Here is a 20,734-nt window from a genome sequence, read left to right as displayed (position 1 = left end):
GCTATATGGCGGATTATTTCTTATGGTAATTAATAGGAGAGGGCAGTAGTAAGGCGAATTAAAAGAGATTGGTCGACAAATCCGTTTCCCCCACTACTATAATTTCCGGTTCTTTCGACGGCTGGAATGGAATTTGTAATTGTCCGGCGTAAAACGCATTCAAATGGATTACGCGAAAAGGAAAATAAATAATACGAATGATTTAATGTAATACATATTCATTATCACTATGTAATAAAAAAAGAAAGAAGCTTGTTAACTTAATTAATACAAAGAGAATAGAACGTAATATTACGAAACAAATTTTAAGGAATATTTCTTGCTGCAAATTAATACTTATAGATGAATATTTTTAACGATAGAAGCGGGAAAAAATTAATAGCCGATTAGCAAAATTATTTATATAATTTCTATATGTAAATTTTAAAGAAAAAAGCGTTAAAATAGAGAAAGGAATGGAAGGTAAAAAAAAAATTATTTTCCAATTAATGGGAGTACATTGTAAAATTTATTTCCTCCCGTACCGCGTCTTTTCGGCTCTTTCTATCAGGTAATACGTGGTATTGATTATCTGCATAGAATGTAATAACCCTTTCCAGCGCGCATGGCTTCAGAAATTACCTCAGTCATCTAACATGGCGATTTGCGAAGGGAACTCGCTTGCAGAAGTCATCCTTTCGATAATTGTTGAACGAGTAATACGTAAGTAAGTGCTTAATTATCACGTATATACTTCATACGTCGCAAATTCTAACTGACAAGCAATTCAAACGGTAGAATTTCTTCCTTCTTTCTTGTCTTTTGTTCCTTGTCGATATAAAGTAAATTTATCTGTATTCGTTAGTAATTTATTATAAAATTTCAATACTATATTACGAAAATGAAACTGATTTTTATGATCAATAACATCCTAATTATTATTTTCTTGTTTCTCGTAGGATGTACTTTATATCGCAAAAAATGGCGTGGCCCGATTTACCTTTGATGACTGGACAATTTCAATGAACAATTGAACGTCTACCCTAAGTCTTCACCAATCTAAGAATTTTAATTTATTTCAGAGATATACAAGACTAAACGAAGATGAAAGCAGTTCCAAGAGCCCAGAAGTATTGCAGAGGAGCCTAGTTGACCGATATCTGAATTATAATTACGTTCAAAGAAGCTACATGGATTTCTACGTTCAACGTGATAATTAAACATTCGACATCTGAAATGAAACACACGTACATCGGTACTTCCTGTTTTTCCTTACATCAGACGATATGTCCTATTTGGATAAGACAAATATCCGACCGTCAACCAGGTTAGGAAAGGAAAACGTTTTTCTCTTCAGTCTTATGTTTAAATGGTAAATCAATCAGTGCTGTTTTTATCAAATATTAAGATATTTTAGAGATAAGATATAAATTTTTTATTCTAAAGTGTAATATGGAATATAAAATTTATATCATAGGTACATTTTACGAAAATTTATTGAATTTTTACACAGATTTTATCATGGCGACGAGAGTATTTCTATCGATGAGTGGGTTATTAGGTCTCTTACCTTAAGCAATTTTAAAGGTATTATTTCAATATAAATCAATAATCCGTATAATTTTCAACTGCTGTAATAAAGAATATTCGATATAGGAAACAAGATGCTTGATGTAGGAGAGGAGGTAAATAATAATAAATGAATAAAATATCCTCTATTTTTTTTATAGAATTGTGCGTTACTTGTTATTCGTCATTTAATGTGTCAGATGGTAAAAACGGCGGAGGAAGATGATGCTGCTTGCGAATTTATTACAAATCTTGCCAATAATCTGAAACCCAAGTTGGTGAGAGAGGAAGCTAATTATCTAGTGTATGAAAGCAACATGTTACTATTGCTAGAACAATAATATAACAACCATCGACTTCAATATTGAATTTAAATAAACGAGGTACGAAGAGATCAGATATAAGTAACTCGTCACGTATCTTATCCAATTTTCTATGTTAATTTCTTCTGTTATAATACAGCGCATTGGATCGTGAATGCAGAAGAGTGGTTTAAAAACCAGTTGGAAATTCTAACCAAGGAAGAAACATCGTTAGCTATTGTTCATGTATGCGTTATCTGATTGGGAATACTTAAGAAGAGGAAAAAGAAGAAAAAACATTTGTGCTTGACGACGAAGCTTGGAAAGACCAATATGGCGCTGTTTTATGAAGCTTGGAACAGCGGTAAGAGGAAATGGGAGAGATTTACATTTTTCAAAGGATCCAAACGTGAGCGGCTTTAGCTGGAGCGTATATTCGATTGAACTCGGAAAGATTTATTGAAAGGTCGTCCGAAGTTTCACATGGGGCAAGAATCAAAGGTGACTTGACATGAAACTGCGGGATGTATATAATACAGAATAATTTAACAGACTGGAATAACCAAAAGATTCACCGTTTTTGGAAATAATGACTAGCAGTGGAATACTTTTAAATTAAACGTGAAATAGGAAGTCCACGTTCACGTCATCGTTATTCCATTGATTGAAATTAAGTATTCATCCGATATAATTAAAAAGAGAGAAACGTTGAATTTTATATTCCAATTTGTTTGTCATGATATTCACATCTATTTAAAAAATATTCGTAATATTTAATTAGCGTTTTCCATAAATTTTGAAATTGCACGAAGTAATTTGGTCAGTAGCGCGAATTGCCCATTTAATTCGTTCTGAAAAGGATTTAGTCACAATGAATGTCCGTGATACGTTCTCCCTTACTTATCATTAAGTACCTTCCTTTTAAATCTTTCGTTATTAACTCTCTTCATCTGCGTGCGCCCCTATTTGCGTCAGTCGAGTGGCCGGGATGGAGTATGCTGTTCTGTGTTCGTGGGTGCGTCTAACTGCTGGCTTATGTTGATAATAAGGAAATAATTCTTTCATTTGCTTTTCTTTCATCAGACCAAGCAGATAATTGATGTTTAGCTGTATCATTTAATTACCTATGTAGATTCATTGTTTGACAATACAGTCACATATTTTGCAGAGTAATGGACTATATTCTTAGATATCAATTGATTTGGAACATAATATAGGAAATTTAAGATAACTAGAATTATAACGGGGTTATTATTTTGCATTCTCCAATAGGAGGTAATTTTCTAGAAAAATGTATTCGTTCATATGGAAGAATCCATTCTTCCTACTACATCGATCTGCAAAAGACTTAATCAGGGAATTAAATCGTTCAGCTAAATGGATAATTGAATTATTCCGCTAGTCGTTTTATGGAATTGTCTGCTTTGTTTGATGAAAGGAAGACTAATGAAGAAATACCTTTCTTGTTTTCAAAATAAGGGAGCAAGTGTACGTTGACACGCGCACTCATTCCCGCCCACTTGACTCGCGTACGTAAACACGTACGTGCACGGATGGAGGTAATAATAAATCGTTTAATATGATAAGGCTGGACAGTAGCTATGAGAGAAGGTATTGCGTACGCGCAGATCGTTAAAATCCGATCAATACGTAAATGTCTACCTGGAATTCCTCTTCGGTATTACTTACAGCACGAAACTCACTCGTGTTTGGAAATTTTGCGATTCCCTTAATGAAAAAGAAGTAAATAAGTAAACGGATTGGTAGTCTCAAATTGTATATTACGACATCACGGAATGATGCATAACAATAATATAATACTTTCCTGGTTTCCTGACTAATTAGTCGAGGGATCTATTTATACTACTCGAAGTTTCAATACGAAGTGAGCTCAACTTTGAAAATCTCTTTCCCCAGTTTTATGAATATTTGTTTACTTCATCAAATATCACTATATCGTACGAGGCATACTCATGTACTATTACAAACACATCCTTCTTATCGCTCTCTTTAAGCATATTAGATAAGCATCCAGACCGCTGTGAACGTACTTCTTTTTCATAAGTATACAATAATCATTATTGTAATAATTAATTATATTATAAATAATTACAGTTTTATGATTATTTCAGTTAAAGAAGATCAGAATAATTGTCAATTTCATTGGAAGATTTCCAGATTCATGAGATTATTTTGCGTGTACATATATTATATATTACTGTTACTACATAATTACAGTAGAGGGGAAATTTCTCATCTTTTGCGTTCTAATTAGAGAATTAAAATCCAGAAAGTTTGGTTTTCTAATTTGAAAATGTCACCTTAAACTGTAATTCTTATTACTTACATTATGATATAATGCATTATTATTAATGATTATTTCAATTATTAACGTTATATCGAATTAATTGCTATGAAAGTATTTAAATTAACTCACGTACGAAAATTCTTGTTTCCTCTTTCGTAAATCCAAGTTATATTTAAAAATAGTGTTCCATTACTATTGGATATGGACGATACTACTATTTTCGTATTACGAAATTCCTTTTGTGAAATCTTCTCTTGTAAAATATTTCTTCGTCGGAAGGTATATCTTCTTTGGTATTCTTTGAAAACATTGCATCCAATATTACCTTTCCTTCTTGTAAACACATACCTATTGCTTAAGTTAACAAAGACATCCTTTTCTTTATTACGCAATAGTAATAAAATATATTGCTTCGAATAAAATCCTGTCTCACATTTATTTTTTTATCGTAATATTACTTTCTTTCCTTTTTCTTCTTCGAGAGAACCTCAGAATTATTTAATGATATATTGCAAAGAATTTAATGTATATTGAAGAACCACTGTTTCCACCGCAACTTTTTGAGAAATACATATTTTTCTGAAGTTTTCTATTGTAATGACACAATAAAAGAAATCAAAAGATCGTTCAATTACTAAGTTACATGAAAAGAATATCAGTCGATCTTACGAAAGAGAACGTGGGTTGTGTTTTCACGACAATATGAGCCCTTCTCTGTTTCACTGAAGGAGAATAATAACAAGAAGTTGTATATATAGCGAAATTCGATGAAGTAAACAAGCGATCGTAAAACTGGAGAAAGAGATTTTCAAAGCTGAAATCAGTTCGTACTGAAGCTTCGAGTAGTATAAATAGATCCCTCGAATAATTAGTCAGAAAACTAGGAAAGTATTATGTATTATTATGTATCATTCCGTGATTTCGTAAAATGCAATTATCTCCATATCTGTTTTTTTTTTTTTATTAGAAGATCGGCTAGATGTCCAAATACGCACACGTCTCATGATATAAGATATAAGCGGTGAATAAGAATTTCAAATAGGCGTTTATACAGCCACGTTAGAAAAAATAAATATTAATCCGGAAGAAAACGATAGAAGTGATAGTTATATCATCTATCAAAAAAACAAGAGATCTCATCGATGAAAGAGATGCAAATGTAAAAAATTTTCTTCAAAACTTATCATAGATTTCGTAGAAAATTATAAAGGATAAAATTTTGGTCTGTTTATAACAAAATATGTTCTTTAATATCTACGAATTCATATAAACCAAGCATCTCTATAATACATTATGTGCTTTTAAAATTATGATATATATTTTCAGATGTGAACTACGTTTGTTCGATAAAGTACCATCGATTTGCTGAGAGCTAACGTCCGAAAGGGTTCATGGCAGTTATGGTTATTACGTTTTACGCACATTAATTGCTCACACGAACGGAAAGGTCGAAAATGAAATTAATTAAGGAGTATTGAGCTTCTCTTTTATTAAGGAACAATATCTTTTAATTCGCCATATTACTTTTTTTTTTCTTTTTCCTTCACAGCTTATAATTTGAAATTAATTAAAGAATATTGACTATTGACAATCAATTTTTTTTATTTATCTACTTAAAAATGACTATCATTAAGAATTAATTTCTCCTTTGTTTATCTCTTGAAACTATCATTTCTTTTCCTGTATTACGCAATAATAAGAGATATGAATTCAGAGAGAATCTTTCTCCATATTCATTTTTTTTCCGTTACATCGTCTTTTTCTCTACGTATTTCATTTGAATGCGCTTTACGTAGGTGGATTAAAATTTTTTGTTAATCGGCCGAAAAGGATATGTGTTCGGAGGAAACGAATTTCTCGACCAATCCCTTTTAATTCGACGTAACATTATTCGTTCGAATAGTGGTACGATTAGGCCTTTTTCATGAATACATCTTTTTCAAGGAATCCATGGATGGGGAGTTTTAGCTAGAGGGTATAATCGATTCAAGTCGAAAGGACCGTTGAAGGATTGTCAGACGTTCCATGTGGAACATAATCAAAGTGAAATTAAGATGGAACTGAAAGTTTATCATCTATCATAAGTAAACCTACGAGAACGATATAAAGACTCACCGCTTTTCCAGATAACAATACTAGCCCGAGAATATTTTTAAATTATACGAGAAATGTTAAGGCCATGTTTACGTCATAGTTATTTCATCAATTTAAATTGAGTAGAATATCCCAATAGAAGAAATTTTGAGGTCAGTGTTTCAAATTATTCTTCATATAGTATTCACGATATGTACTAGAAAAATATTTATAATACTTAGTGTACGTTTTTTAGTAATATCGAAATTTGAACGAATTAATTTGCTGTGTAATCCCAACTCTCTTGTTAGTAAGTTTTGATTGGGTCTTACTGAAAATGCATGTACGTATCGTTAATTACTCTCGGATTAAAAGATTTGTTATTGCCTCTCTCCATGCACGTGTGCTCTTGTGTACGCTTTTGTGCACTGACATGTGGACGGGAATACGTGTGTCTTTCTATCTGCGTGTGAACGGACACATGTTGTCTCATTTTGAAAATAAGAATTAAGATCAGAATCATTTGTTTTCATAGAATTTTGATTTCTTTTGCAAGAAATTTGTTCCTCGATCTATATAAATTCAGATAAAACAAATACCACTACATATATTCCTTGGTGTACCAAAGTGAGACTATGTAATATGTTACACTATATACCACGTTTGTGCGACGTTAATACCGCCCTGTTGCTGCTACCAAACGTTCGAAAGGACGCCGAGTATAAAAGGTAAATACGGAATAATATCAAAATAGAAATCATTCTGTGCTTTTCATCTTTTTACCGAAAGAACGAAGAATTGATATGCTTTTGCTTGATTTTTGATAAACTGAATATTATTATTATTATAGTAATAATTATAATATTTCAAGTTAATGTTTTAGATATAATAGAATCGACAAATGAATTATTTTCATAATCGTAATATTTAAACGATAGTATATTCGCTTAAACATTACGAAGATCGTAACGTGCGAATAACATAAAATAATTTTCAGCTAAAATTTAAATAATTTATGATTTTCATATTGGAATAGTTGCATCTGAGTTTCATCGCTGCGTGTAATGTCAATAAAAACGAACATTGGAATGACTTTGACGGTTACCCTCACTTTTTAAAGGTGAAAACTTCAAACTTAATACTTTTGATAATTTTAAACTCATTTAAACGATATAAATGTACGACGAGTTAAACTATCCATTATTTAAGCAGTAGTAGATTCCGTTAAACATTACACGCCACGAAACACCGACGGAATATCAGATAATTTTTATTTATTCTCTGTTGGACTCGAATTTTGAAATGGCCGTTGTTGGCAACATGTAAAGTCAATAAATGATTAGTTTGGACGGTTACCGAATTAGTTTTCCTTTGTACTCCGACGAATAAACATCGAAGCTCTCTCGCTGCCACCCGCAAAGAATGAAAGTTACATTCACGTAGGTGTATATAAGAAAATATATTATATAAGTTTTTCTTTAAGGTAATTGTAAAAAAAATGTAATGAACTAACGAAAATATTTGTATCTCTCTCTATGAGTAAACGTAATTAAGCTAGGAATAGATGTACATTGTAGCCATTAATATTTTTCTGTAATGATTTCTTGAATTCTGCGCTCGACTCTTTTCGATGTGTATGTAAGGAACATCAACTTTTCGCAATGTGTGTGGTAACATCGCATCGGAAACTAAGTCTTGCGAATAAAAGGAAATATCGGTTTAACACTTTATATCATTTCTACCCTCTTTATTCCTTGAAAGTAAAGCATTATTATTCTTTACAAGATTTAAATTTATTCAAGATATTTTGGGTAGTTGCCGAGAGGTGCATAGTACACAATGAAGCATAAATCCTTCGCTTTCTATTTTGTCTTTATGTAAATTTTCGTACTTCCTTTATCGATTCGATCGTGTGGAACAATTATTACGTGACAAGGAACAATTATCACTATCATCCAAGAACAAAAAATTGTAAATAAGTACATGGCTATGTACTGATATAAACAATATTGCGATTTGGACGAAGTAATTTGCTGCGTAGCGCGAATTACCCTGTTGATACGTTTCAATAGGGATTTAATGATAGCGAATATACCTATTATTTTCTCCCTTACTTATCGTCGAGTACCGTCGTTTTAAACCTTCGTTATCTCTCTCCATCTGCGTGTGATGTGGTGCGCGCTTATCTGCGCCAGTCAAGTGGCCGGGAATGAGTGCGCGGTCTTGTGTGCGTGTGTACGCAGACCTGTTGTCTCATTTTCAAAAAAAAAAAAAGAAAAAGAAAAGGAATTTTCTAATTTGTTTTCCTCTCAACAAAGCGACTAGACAATTGAATAATACGATAAGCTATATAATTCAATTACTTTATTATTATTATTTAACTGCATCATTTAACTAGCCAGTTAAGTCTTTTGCAAAGCAATGCACCACGTAACTGATTCAATTCTTTCATACGAGCGAGTAGATTTTTCTGAAAATTTATTTCCGAGCGAAGAACAAAAGAATGAGCTAATTATGCACTATATACAAGGTTGCGTATATTGTATTGCGCTATATGGCGTATGTTATGCCCTAAACTAGTTAGTTCTTATGAAAAAATTATATTTCTGCAATCATTTATTATTTATTACGTATAACCGAGTGTAGCAGTGATTTTATTGTATTTCTAGTAAAATAATATTTGTATTTTGCGAATAAATTATCCGAATGATTTAATTTCTCGATAAGCACAGATATAATATAATACTGATATAATAGAGTGCCTAATGTAATAGAGATCTATCATACTTTTTTTTATTTATCGTTATTCAACTAACTGATCGACGTGGCGCTAAGCATAACTTATAAATGTTACAGGAAATAGCTCTCCATGAAATAATCTTTCCTTCTGAATAGAATCTTCTGAATCCTACTGTCTAGGCAATGTCATTGTGTTTTTCACGAAAAATAAATAAATATCAATAAATAAATGCGAAAAAATATTCACTCCCCAAAAAGGAGATAAGCAAAATTAAATTTTTACAAAGTAAAATAATCGAAAAGATATAGTTATGGAGAATGATCGATAGGAAGAATCAAAAGCAGAGATGGAATCAAAAAGAGAAAAGAAGGAAAAAACAAAAAAAGAATTCACCATTTACGATAGTTTCGTTTCAAAGTTATTGGCAGCATTGTAATGAGATAATCGTGGATGACATAATATCTCGTTAATGAATGAAAAATAATGACAGAAATAAATGATAGGAAAACCTTGATTTGAAACTTGAACTTATTGTATTCATTGAAAGGGATTAAAGATTTTGATACTGCATCTAGTAGTCTTCCATGCAAGTTCTTGGAAGATTCAAGAGAGGGAGAATCCAAAAGAATACATAAGCCCCCAATCAGGCGGCATAATGATAAGTGTATCGTACATATCATTTTAAACAAGATGCTCTCGATAAAATAAATCATATTAGTATTTTTTTTTGTTTCGACCTATCAATCTGAATGCATTAGTCAAGGATAATTTATTTTCAAGAGTCAGTTGCCTAAAACATAATTAATGATAAAGGGACATAGAACTATTTTTGTAGTTGCTTTTAAGTTTATTACATACTGTTAAAACTTACATTAGCGATAATTTCGTATAACACTTATTCTTATATACAGATTTTATGTGGATGTGTGTTTAAACATACACACATACACACACACAAACATAACATAATAGTATAACATTTAATCACATTTATATACCTACATATTTATATAATTGTCAACATAAATATTTAATATTTTATGATAAACTATTTATCTCGGAGTATGCATCTCTATGTACATAAATCAATTTATGATTAAAAAGAAAATTAAACCATAAAATAAATTAACGAAAGAAATTTTAATTAAGAAAAAAAAGAACAAAAGAAAAAAGCAAATAAATATGTATTCAGAATTCATTCAACAAATGAAAGTTTATGCTTATTTATCTTTCTTCCGAGCAGGAATAATAAATTCTTAAGAGAATTTCTGAAAAATTAAGAGAAAAGTAAATATAAATCAAAAATCCAGTTTACATATACCGCAAACATAGAGAATATGAAATTGTAATACTTTCTCAATACATATTTGTTTGCTTTTTTTTCAGGCTACTTTGTAACAATTATTTTTCTTTTTAACCCTTTGCACTCGGATGTCCTCTTGGAAAGTTCATTAGAAAAATAAGGAAATTTCATAGATAATGATAGCAATGAAAATGGTGTACAAGAATTGAGAGAAAAATTGTCATAAATATCGTAGAAAATTATCTAGAATAAAATGAGGATTCCATTGAAATTTTGTCAATATTTGTCAATAAATTCATATAATATATTTGCTATATTACTACAATATAATTAAATATAATGTAAATGAAATATCACTGTAATATATTCCTTGCTATCAAAGTGGAAGTATGTAATATGTTACACTATATACCACTTTGTGCGACGTTAATACCGCCCTGTTGCTGCTGCCAAATGTTCGAAAGGACGCGGAGTATAAAGGGTAAATACGGAAAAATATCAAAATAGAAATCATTCTGTGCTTTTCATCTTTTTACCGAAAGAACGAAGAATTGATATGCTTTTGCTTGATTTTTGATAAACTGAATATTATTATTATTATAGTAATAATTATAATATTTCAAGTTAATGTTTTAGATATAATAGAATCGACAAATGAATTATTTTCATAATCGTAATATTTAAACGATAGTATATTCGCTTAAACATTACGAAGATCGTAACGCGCGAATAACATAAAATAATTTTAAGCTAAAATTTAAATAATTTATGATGTTCATATTGGAATACTTGCATCTGAGTTTCGTAGCTGCGTGTGATGTCAATAAAAACGAACATTGGAATGACTGACGCTTCGCCTCACTTTTTAAAGGTGAAAACGTCAAACTTCAAACTTTTGCTAATTTTAAACTCATTTAAACGATATAAATGAACGACGAGTTAAACTATTCACTGTTTAAGCAATAGTAGATTTCGCTAAACATTACCTGCTATGGAACACAGACGGTATATCAGACAATTTTAATTTATTTTCTATTAGACTTAAATTTAAAAATGGCAGTTGTTGGTAGCGTGTAAAATCAACAAATGATTGACTTGGACTTTTAGATTTGGAGTTACCAGATCAGTTCTTTGTACTCCGACGAATAAACATCGAAGTTCTTTCGCTGCCGCCTGCAAGGAATGAAGAAAATTACATTCACCTACGTGTACATAAGAAAAAATTGTATAAATTTTTCTTTAAAGTAATTGTAAAAAAATGTAATGAATTAGCGAAAATGGCTGTGCCTCCCTCTATGAATAAACGTAATTAAGCAAATTATTATTATTAAAGATTTTGGAAGGTACAATTCATGATAACTCTTAAGACGTAGTATCATATCACTATTGATCGAATGAAATACACTTTTGTAATAACTCTAATTAATTAAAATAGGAGACTGTTAAATGTTAACATCCAAACGTGTTTTTATATTATTGCAAATATTTTACTAAGTTTCCTTAATAAAACACCAACGTATGTACCATTAGGATCAAAAGTGTTAAAGTTCTCTGGTTTTATGCATCATGATATGGGAAGCCAATCTCCGTGATCATTGTCTCCATAGCTGTGAGACTACAATACGATCAAATTAGAAAGCTAAAGCAGAATTCTCACCAATTTTATTACTATAATTATTACTGTTTATGAAGAAAATGAAAAATTACTTACAGCATTTTGCCAGGAATGGATGTATACAGTAGCCATTAAAATTTTTCTTTAATAATTTCCTTCTGTTCTGCAATTGACTCTTTTCGACTTGCATATGGAATATCAACTTTCAGCAATCTGTGGTAACACCGCATCAAAAACCTTTTTCCTTCTATTTCTCTTTATACAAATTTCTATATTTCCTCCGTCGATTCGATCGTGTGAAACAATTACTACGTGAAAAAGAACAATTATCACAATCATCTACGAACAAAAATTAGAAATAAGTACGTACACATATACTGATATAAACGAAGATGGATATAATTATTTCGATAGATCTGTCTTACTAATTTTTCCGAGAAGCTCCATTATATGAATACTGATGTCAATAACGATAATATCAATAGTATATATCACATATATGAACATTCAAATATTTTTAATTTACTCCTTCCGAATAGTTCTATTGGAACTATTACAATGGAATGATTTTCATATTGACATTAATAAATATTGATCCTGAAAAAATTTTGATGCCTTAAATATCTTTTTTTGTTAAACATACTTCAGTCTTCCGAAAATATAAAAAATATTCAATTAATCTTTTAATATACCTAATCAGCGTCCAAATTATTTATGCAAAAATTTGAGTCCATTTTCAAAATTTTATTTTTATCAGAAAAAATGTGAGAATCTCCTTAAAACATTCTGAAATGAACTTTAGATTAACGCAAACGGATGGTATAATAATTGAAAACGAAAACTAATAGGTTTCATCGCAAAAGCAAATGAAATCGGTTCGGTTGCGGATATGTGGCCCGGAAGACAAGTCGTCTCTACGTTCGTCTCTTTGTATGCTTATCATGGAATCATGCATCTCTATTCTAATTGATTAGCTGACCCGCAAACAAGCAATTACTAGTTTCAGACAAGCAATTCACCTAGTTTGTTAGACTCTTCAACAGGTAGTATCATTGAGATAGCAAATACGGAATAATATCACGGAATAACAAACAGATGCGCAACAGTTGGCTCTATATACCATTATACGATTGGATCGTATAAATGTCTAAAAAGAAATATCCTAATTCCGATAACCCCTAATTAGGCTTTCTGCTCGGTTTAATATTACACAATAATTCAAAATTATGCAACAAGTAAAAGATAAATCACACGTAAAATATAGTATCTAATAATAATAAAAATAAGTTAACCATAGCATGAAAAAATAATAAGAAACTACGCAATTTTCTATAATCTACTATAAAACATATTATCGTAGTATTGGATATGAACTTGTATAAAATAGGGCATAACATAACGTCAGTAATATAAACTCATATTTTTCAACTTACATCATATTTAAGATATGTAGGATGTTACAAATTAAATATACACAAAAATGTATATACATTGTAACATAGGCCAATATATAAATATAACAATGAATATATCTGATTCGTCTTTCGACTGAAAAGAATAAAGAAAATTCCATTCAGATACGTAGTAGATAAAAGAGCAAATATATAAATTAATTTTAAACAGAATGTAATGAACTTACTAAGTAATAGGGAATATAATTGTGCTTCCATTGATAATCAGAACTTTTACAACTATCTGTAAAAAAACAAGTAGTACTTAATGAAGCATTACGATTCATAGATCGAAACACACTTTTATAACAATCCGATAATTAGAAAAGGAGATTTAAATATTAACATTCCAAGTGATATTTATATTATTCCAAATATTTCACTAAATTTTCGTTCAAATAACTCGAATTATTATATTTTGTTTAATATTATACGATAATATATCCAAGAAAACTTGCACGGTGTAATATATAGTGTAAAATAATAATAAGACATACAACTTTCCATAGTATATTATAAAACCATATGTCAGTATATTATAAAGTATAGTATATTATAAGCAGTATAGCATTGAACACAAAATTGTATAAAATACAGTATGAAACGTTAATATTAAACGGTATAAAATTCAAATAGCATTTTACTAACCGATAGTGTGTTCTGCAGAATCTTCTAGATACTATCCACTATTTTCACTGGTCAGGAGCTTATATATTATTCTGAATCGTTTCTGTTTGGAATATTATTTGGACACTCGCAGGAACTTGCTGGTAGCACGATTCGAAACGGAATAAACGGTTTATTCAACTTCCGCGGGTGGCTAGCAACATCTCTTATATCGACTCGAGCATGCGCTGTTTCGTTTAACCCTCTCTTTTCTATATATTCACGAAGCTAATATCCACGATTATCTCTTCATAATGTTAGCAATAATTTTGGATCGATATTACCGTTTACGGGAAATTTCCTTTTTGCTTTTATTTCTTTTTTTTCTTTTTGATTCTTTTTTCCCCATTTGATTCCACATGTCATTCACTATGTAAAAATCGAATTGCGTTTATCTACTTCCCGAGGAGGAAAATTTTTTTGGCATTTAATTATTCATATTTATTTATTTTGTGCGAAGAGAATGTTGACATTGACCGAATTGAAATCTATTGACCGAATAACGACGAAAGAAGAACAATAGATCTTTAGGAAGTTGCAGGAAAATTATAAAAGTGTTAGATTCTATGTGCGCCTATTCAGAGAAAAATCGCTGTGCTCGGTTATACGTAATAAAAATAAACTGTTCTCAAATAAAAATTGACAAATAAAATATCTTCCTAGGAATTGATTAATTTTGAACATAATATATGAAATGTTAGATAACTAGAGGTATTATGGATCATTGTTCTCAGTTCTTCTATCAGGAGCAAATTTCTAGGAAAATGTATTCGTTCGAACGGAATAATTAAATCAGCGACGCGTATATGGTTCTGCAAAAGATGTAACCGAGTAATTAAATGAACGATTTAGGTAGATAATTGAGTTGTACAGAGCATTTTATCATCCAGATGTTTGTGTGGTTTGATAAGGGGAAAACAAATGAAAAAATACCTTTTCTCTTCTTTTCAAATCAGACAGATGTACGCTTATAAACCGCGCACTTGTTCCTGACCGCTTGATGTATCCAAGCGCGGAGAAGAGCACTCACGAACGGAGAAAAATAATGATGAATCGTTTAATACGAAGATATTTAATGAGAGAAGATTGTAACACGCATATGCGTTTTCATTAAATAGTTATCAAAACGTGCTAACAAGAAATAATTAATTCGTAATAAATAAATTCGTTGAATTCCAATATTACTTTAAAACGCAAATTAAATATTTTTAAGTACACGATGTGAATGTTGTGACAAACAATTAAGAAAATTAATTTAATATTTCTTCTACTTTCAATTTAATCGAATGATTACTTAATTTAAATTGATGGAATAAGGATGACAAGGTGACGTAAACGTGGAACAAATCGATTTAATTTTTCAAACGTCCCTACAGATTTAATCATTTTGAAAGTTAAACCTACCTTAGTATCATCTCGATTTTGTAGACGAGGGTGGACTCATGCTCTTCATCCCCATCTTCGACTTCTTCATCTCCTCCATCACTCTTCTCTTCCTCTTCTTTCCAACATTGATTCGCCGAACTTCCTTTTTAGAATTATCGTTAATCGCTCGAATATTTTCCTTGCCATTCCTAATCTCACACATGGCATTGGAATAAATGTTATTATGGTATCTATAATTTTCTAATTGCTACCCAAATTAACATTAGTTCGATATCCAACAACACTGTTAACGGTATGATCGATCTTCATTTTCTTTTTTCGACTGCGTTAAATCCTTCTGAGGAGCAAGATGTAACTCAAAAAGATTCCCTGATGAAATCTTCTTTTTTACGAGAAAATATACCCTCATTAGAGCAAAAATTCCACTTTGACTCACGATCCGCATGAACCGTCAAACCTCCCTTTGAAGGGCCTTTCCGAACGCAATCGATTATATCCTCTTACTGAACCTGCTTAACTTTTGATCCTTTGAAGGGATATATTCCCTAGCCTCGTACCACCATTCAAAAGAGACATAGTGAAACAGGACTATATCGATCTCGAGAAGGTCCGTCGTTATGGTCATTATAAATTTTTCCTTCCTATTTTTCTTTTTGTTTTATATCGAACGTTCGACGTATAGGGTATAAAATAAGGTATCACAAGTAAGTTAGAAATAAGGACGATTTTTTCCAGCATAATGATTTATGGTATTCCCTAGAAGCATTAAAAAATTTTGGAACACGCTTATAATCTGAGATAATAAAATATCACCGAATGATAATTTAATGCATGCATGAGATATACGGGTAAGTATTCTTTTCCTCATTTTTTTAAATTCGTTCATTGACATAAACCATCACGTCAACGTTGATGAATTTAAAAAAAAAACCGCAAAGTTCAATGGACGATTAGATACTTTTCATAACGATCACTTCGCCGATTATACAATTTTTATTACGAAAAAAAGAAATCGGAAAAAATATTGTTCGTATAAATATCATTTTAAAAATGTGTATGATAACGTTCACGAGATATTTTTATTATGAGAAAATATCAGCAATAAAATTCATTCCTTTTCATTTAATATCAACCTTTGGTAGGACGCAATGAATTTATTGAGGTAGAAACGTTTGTTAGTATGCAGTTGTTAATAGGCAGTTCGGCGCTGTGGATTATTTTATATGCTCGTTAACATTAAAGGGTAATACTAAGTCGAATTAAAAGGGATTGGTCGACAAATCCGTCTCCCCCACTCATATCCCTTCCGGCCCTTTCAACCGCAGAATAGGAAGCTTTGATTGACTGTCGTATAGCGCATTCAAATGAATAACATGAAAAGGAAAATAAATATAGCGAATGATTTTCTGTATTCTTTATGATATTCATGTATTCTTTATATATGATATTCATTTTCTTTGGCACTGTGTAATAATGAAAGTGAGAAGCTTCTTAACGTAAATGAACAAAGAGAATAGAAGGTAATTTTACGAAACAAATTTTTCAGGTATTTTCTTACTCGAAATTAATACTTGTTGATAAATATTTTTAACGATAAAAAGAGGAAATATATTACTAGCCGATTATCAAAATTGTTTACTTAATTTCTATATGTAAATTGTAAAGAAAAAAGAGTGAAAAAAAAGAAATGAGCAGAAAGAAGAAAAGGAAAATAATTTTTCCAGTTAATGCGAGTATCATTGAGAAATTTACTTATTTACTTTCGAACCATGACATTTCGACTCTTTCTATCATGTAATACGTGGTATTGATTAATGGCCTAGAATGCAGTAATCGCTTCTAACGAGTTCCGCCGCGGGAATTAGCTGGATCTGCAATATAATGATTTGCTGAATAATTTCGCCTGTGAAAATCATCCTGTCAATAATTTTTGAACGAGTAATACGCAAGTAAGTGCTAAATTATCGCGTCTATGTTTCATACGTCCCAAAGGAAACTTACAAGCACTCCAAATGGTACAAACAGTTTCTTCTTTTTCACTAGTCTCTTGTTCATTATTGATATAAGGTAAATTTATCAGTAGTCATTAGTATATAAGTTATTATAAAATATTAATTTTATATTATGGAAATGAAATCGATTTTCGTGATCGATGCCATCTTAATTATTATTTTGTTGCTTCTGGAAGGAGATACTTTACATGGCTTAAAAGGGCGTAACCTGATTTATCTTTTATGACTACATAGTATAAATGAACAATTGAACATCTATCCTAAGTCATCGCTAATTTACGAATCTTAAATTATTTTAGAGATACAAGAGAAAAAACAGAGGCGAAAGCTGTTCCAATACTTCAGAATTATTGCAAACAATCAGAATTGTCTACTAGTTGTCTTTACTTCCAAAGAAGGTATACGAATTTCATTTACGCTCAATTTGATAATTAAACATTCGACTTTCCAAGTGACACACATTAATATTGCCAGTTCCTGTTCTGTACATCCGACAAAACGTCCTATATGGATAGTAAGAATGTTTGACCATCAATCAGATTAGAAAACGAAAACGTTTTTCACTTTAATCTTATATTTAAATGGTACATCAATCAGTGCTGTGTTTATTGAATGGTAAGATATTTTAGAGATAAGATATAAATTTTGTATCCTAAAGTGTAATATGAATTATAAAATCTGTATCATATGTAAGTTTTATAATAATTTATTGAATTTTTACACAGATTTTATGATGGCGGCGAGAGTATTTTTTATTGATGAGTGGGATATTAGGTCTCTAGCTATCCTAAAGGTATTGTATTATTGCATATAAATCAAGAACCCATATATTTTTCAACTATTGTAATGGAGAATATTATAGATATGGGAAGCAAGATGCTCCATGAAGGAGAGGAGTTGAATAAGAATATATGAATAAAAATTTCAATATTTTTTCAAAGAATTTTGCGTTACTTAATATTCGTCATTTAATGTGTCAAATCGTAAAATCGGCGGAGGAAGCTGATGCTGCTCACGAATTTATTACAAATCTTCCAAATGATATGAAGCTGGTGAGAGAGGCACCTTACTATCTGGTGTATGAAAACAACATGTTTTTATTGCTAGAACATTACTATGGCAACCATCTACTACAATATTGAATTTTAATAAAGGAGGTACGAAAATATCATATGTAAGTAACTAGCCACGTATCTTATCCACTTTTCTATGTTAATTTCATCTGTTATAATACAGCGCATTGGATTGTGAATGCAGAAGAGTGGTTTACAAAGCAGTTGGAAATTCTAACCAAGGCAGAAACATCGTTAGCTATTGTTCATGTATGCAATATGTGATTGGGAATACGTAGGAAGAAGAAAAGGAAGAAAAAACATTTGTGCTTGACGACGAAATTTGGAAAAGTCAATATGGTGCTGTCTTATAAAGCGTGGGACGGTGATACGAGGAGGTGGGAGGGATTTACTTCATTCAAAGGTTCCAACCGCGAGCGGCTTTAGCTGGAGTGTCTATGCGATTCTACTGAGAATGATTTGTCGAAGGGCCGTTCGACGTTGCATGCATTAGAAGAGTCAAATGGTAAGTCAAATGGAACTTTGTATTTATCATACAAAATAATTTAACCAACAGGGACGATCGAAAGATTCATCGTTTTTGGAAGTAATAACGTTAGCAGGGGAATACTTTTAAATTATACGTGAAATAGAAAGTCCACGTTCTCGTCATCGTTATTCCACCGATTTAAATGAAGTAATCGTTCGATACAATTAAAAAAGAAGAATTGCTGAATTCCATATTTCAAATTGTTTATTATAGTATTCACTACATGTACGTAAAAAATATTCGTAATATTCAATTATCGCTATTGAAATTTGGATAGGAATAATTTGTTAGGTAACACGAATGACCTCTTTAGTATCTTTTAAAAGGAATTTCATGATAATGGATGTCCCTAATACGTTCTCCCGTACTTATCGTCAAGGACCTTTCGTTATTATCTCTCTTCATCTACGTATGCTCTGATGCGCGCCTGTCTGCGCCAGGTAGGGTGGCTGGGATGGAGTGTGCTCCTTTCTTATTGTAATAATAAGAAAATCATTTATTTACCTGTCACAGACCAAGCATACCATTGGAGACCGTCTGTATAATACAATTGTCAATTAAATTCATCGTTGGATACATCCTTACTTTTGCAAAACAATAGATTTTTTTCTTAGGAACGAATTGATTTGGAACATAATATACGAAATGTTAGATAACTAGGAGTATAATGGGTTTATTGTTTTGTATTCTCCAATGGGATGTAACTTTCTAGGAAAATGTACCCATTCAAACGAATCAAAATCAAATCAGTCATGGTACATCGATCTGCAAAAGACCTAATCAGGGTACTAAATGATACAGCCAAATAGATAATTCATTTACCACTAATCCTATCATCGAATTGTTTGCTTGGTTTAATGAGAGGAAAAGTAATGAAAAAGTACCTTTCTTGTTTTCCAAATAATAGAGATGTATGCGGACACGTGCTGTAATCACCCTACTTGAAATGGCGTACGGAAGCGCGCACGTGCATGGAGAGAGATAATAATAAATCGTTTAATACGATGGTGCTTGATGATAGCTAGGAGACGATTACGTCAGTGCAGATCGTTAAGTTCCGATCAAAACCCGTTAACAAGGGAATTTGGAGACAGGGAGGATCATATATTTTTGCAAAAAAATCATAATTTTGTCCTTTATAATTTTCTACGATGTCTATGATAAATGTTGAATGAATTCTCTTTCCATATTATCATCCCTCGCAGTATATATGAGATCTCTCCGTTTTTTTTTGCTTGATGTCATCACTATCACTTCTCTCGTTTTCTTCCCTATTAATATTCATTTTTTCTAATCGTATAAATGTCTACTTGGAATTCCTCTTCGGTATTACTTATGATACGAAACTCACTCGTGTTTGGAAATTTTGCCATTCTCTTAATAAATAAAAGAAATAACTAAGTAAACGGATTGGTAGTCTCAAATTGTATATTACGAAATCACGAAAGGATATAAACCAAAAGAATATTACTTTTCTGATCTTTTGACTTATTAGTCCAGTTATCTATCTATTCCACTAGAAGTTTCAATGCGAAGTGAGTTCAGCTTCGAAAATCTCTCCTCAGTTTTATGATTGCTTGTTTACTCCATCAAATATCACTGCATCGTACGAGGCGTATTCGCGTGCCATTGCAGATAAGTCCTTCTCACTCTCTTTAAGTGGTTTAGAGAAGCCCTCGGACCGTTGTGACCGTACTTCTTTTTTGTAAAACCGACTGATATTCTTTT

At 31.2% G+C, this 20,734-nt stretch overlaps 2 long non-coding RNA genes across 31 annotated transcripts in view; one reads left to right on the top strand and one right to left on the bottom strand.

Annotated features, from left to right (window-relative positions):
• Positions 1-9,803: 9,803 nt before the first annotated feature.
• Positions 9,804-15,903, bottom strand: LOC127070173 (uncharacterized). Of its 6 annotated transcripts, none has more exons than XR_007784291.1 (7): positions 15,411-15,901; positions 13,989-14,818; positions 13,529-13,584; positions 12,582-13,437; positions 12,315-12,486; positions 11,986-12,228; positions 9,804-11,447 (listed from the first exon to the last, which is right to left on the bottom strand). It is a non-coding gene; the product is annotated as an uncharacterized LOC127070173 (long non-coding RNA). The 6 variants fall into 6 exon arrangements; XR_007784290.1 differs by lacking the exon at positions 15,411-15,901 and adding an exon at positions 14,940-14,954; XR_007784287.1 differs by having other exon boundaries at positions 9,811-11,447; positions 12,582-12,675; positions 13,323-13,437; positions 13,989-15,901.
• Positions 15,904-16,772: 869 nt separating this feature from the next.
• The window catches only part of LOC127070103 (uncharacterized), a 155,141-nt gene continuing 151,179 nt past the window's right edge, over positions 16,773-20,734 (top strand). For 23 of the 25 annotated variants that reach the window (XR_007784091.1, XR_007784082.1, XR_007784089.1 and 20 more), the window contains exons 1-6: positions 17,177-17,341; positions 17,704-17,802; positions 17,879-18,019; positions 18,130-18,197; positions 18,267-18,561; positions 18,641-18,982. This is a non-coding gene — a long non-coding RNA (uncharacterized LOC127070103). Of the gene's footprint in view, positions 16,913-17,176; positions 17,342-17,703; positions 17,803-17,878; positions 18,020-18,129; positions 18,198-18,266; positions 18,579-18,640; positions 18,983-20,734 lie in introns of those variants that run through there. The other 2 variants (XR_007784074.1, XR_007784072.1) reach the window with 2 other exon arrangements.

The sequence above is a fragment of the Vespula vulgaris genome, chromosome 17, assembly GCF_905475345.1.
Source record: "Vespula vulgaris chromosome 17, iyVesVulg1.1, whole genome shotgun sequence".
NCBI lineage: Eukaryota > Metazoa > Arthropoda > Insecta > Hymenoptera > Vespidae > Vespula > Vespula vulgaris.
This window is presented reverse-complemented; position numbering and strand designations above follow the sequence as displayed.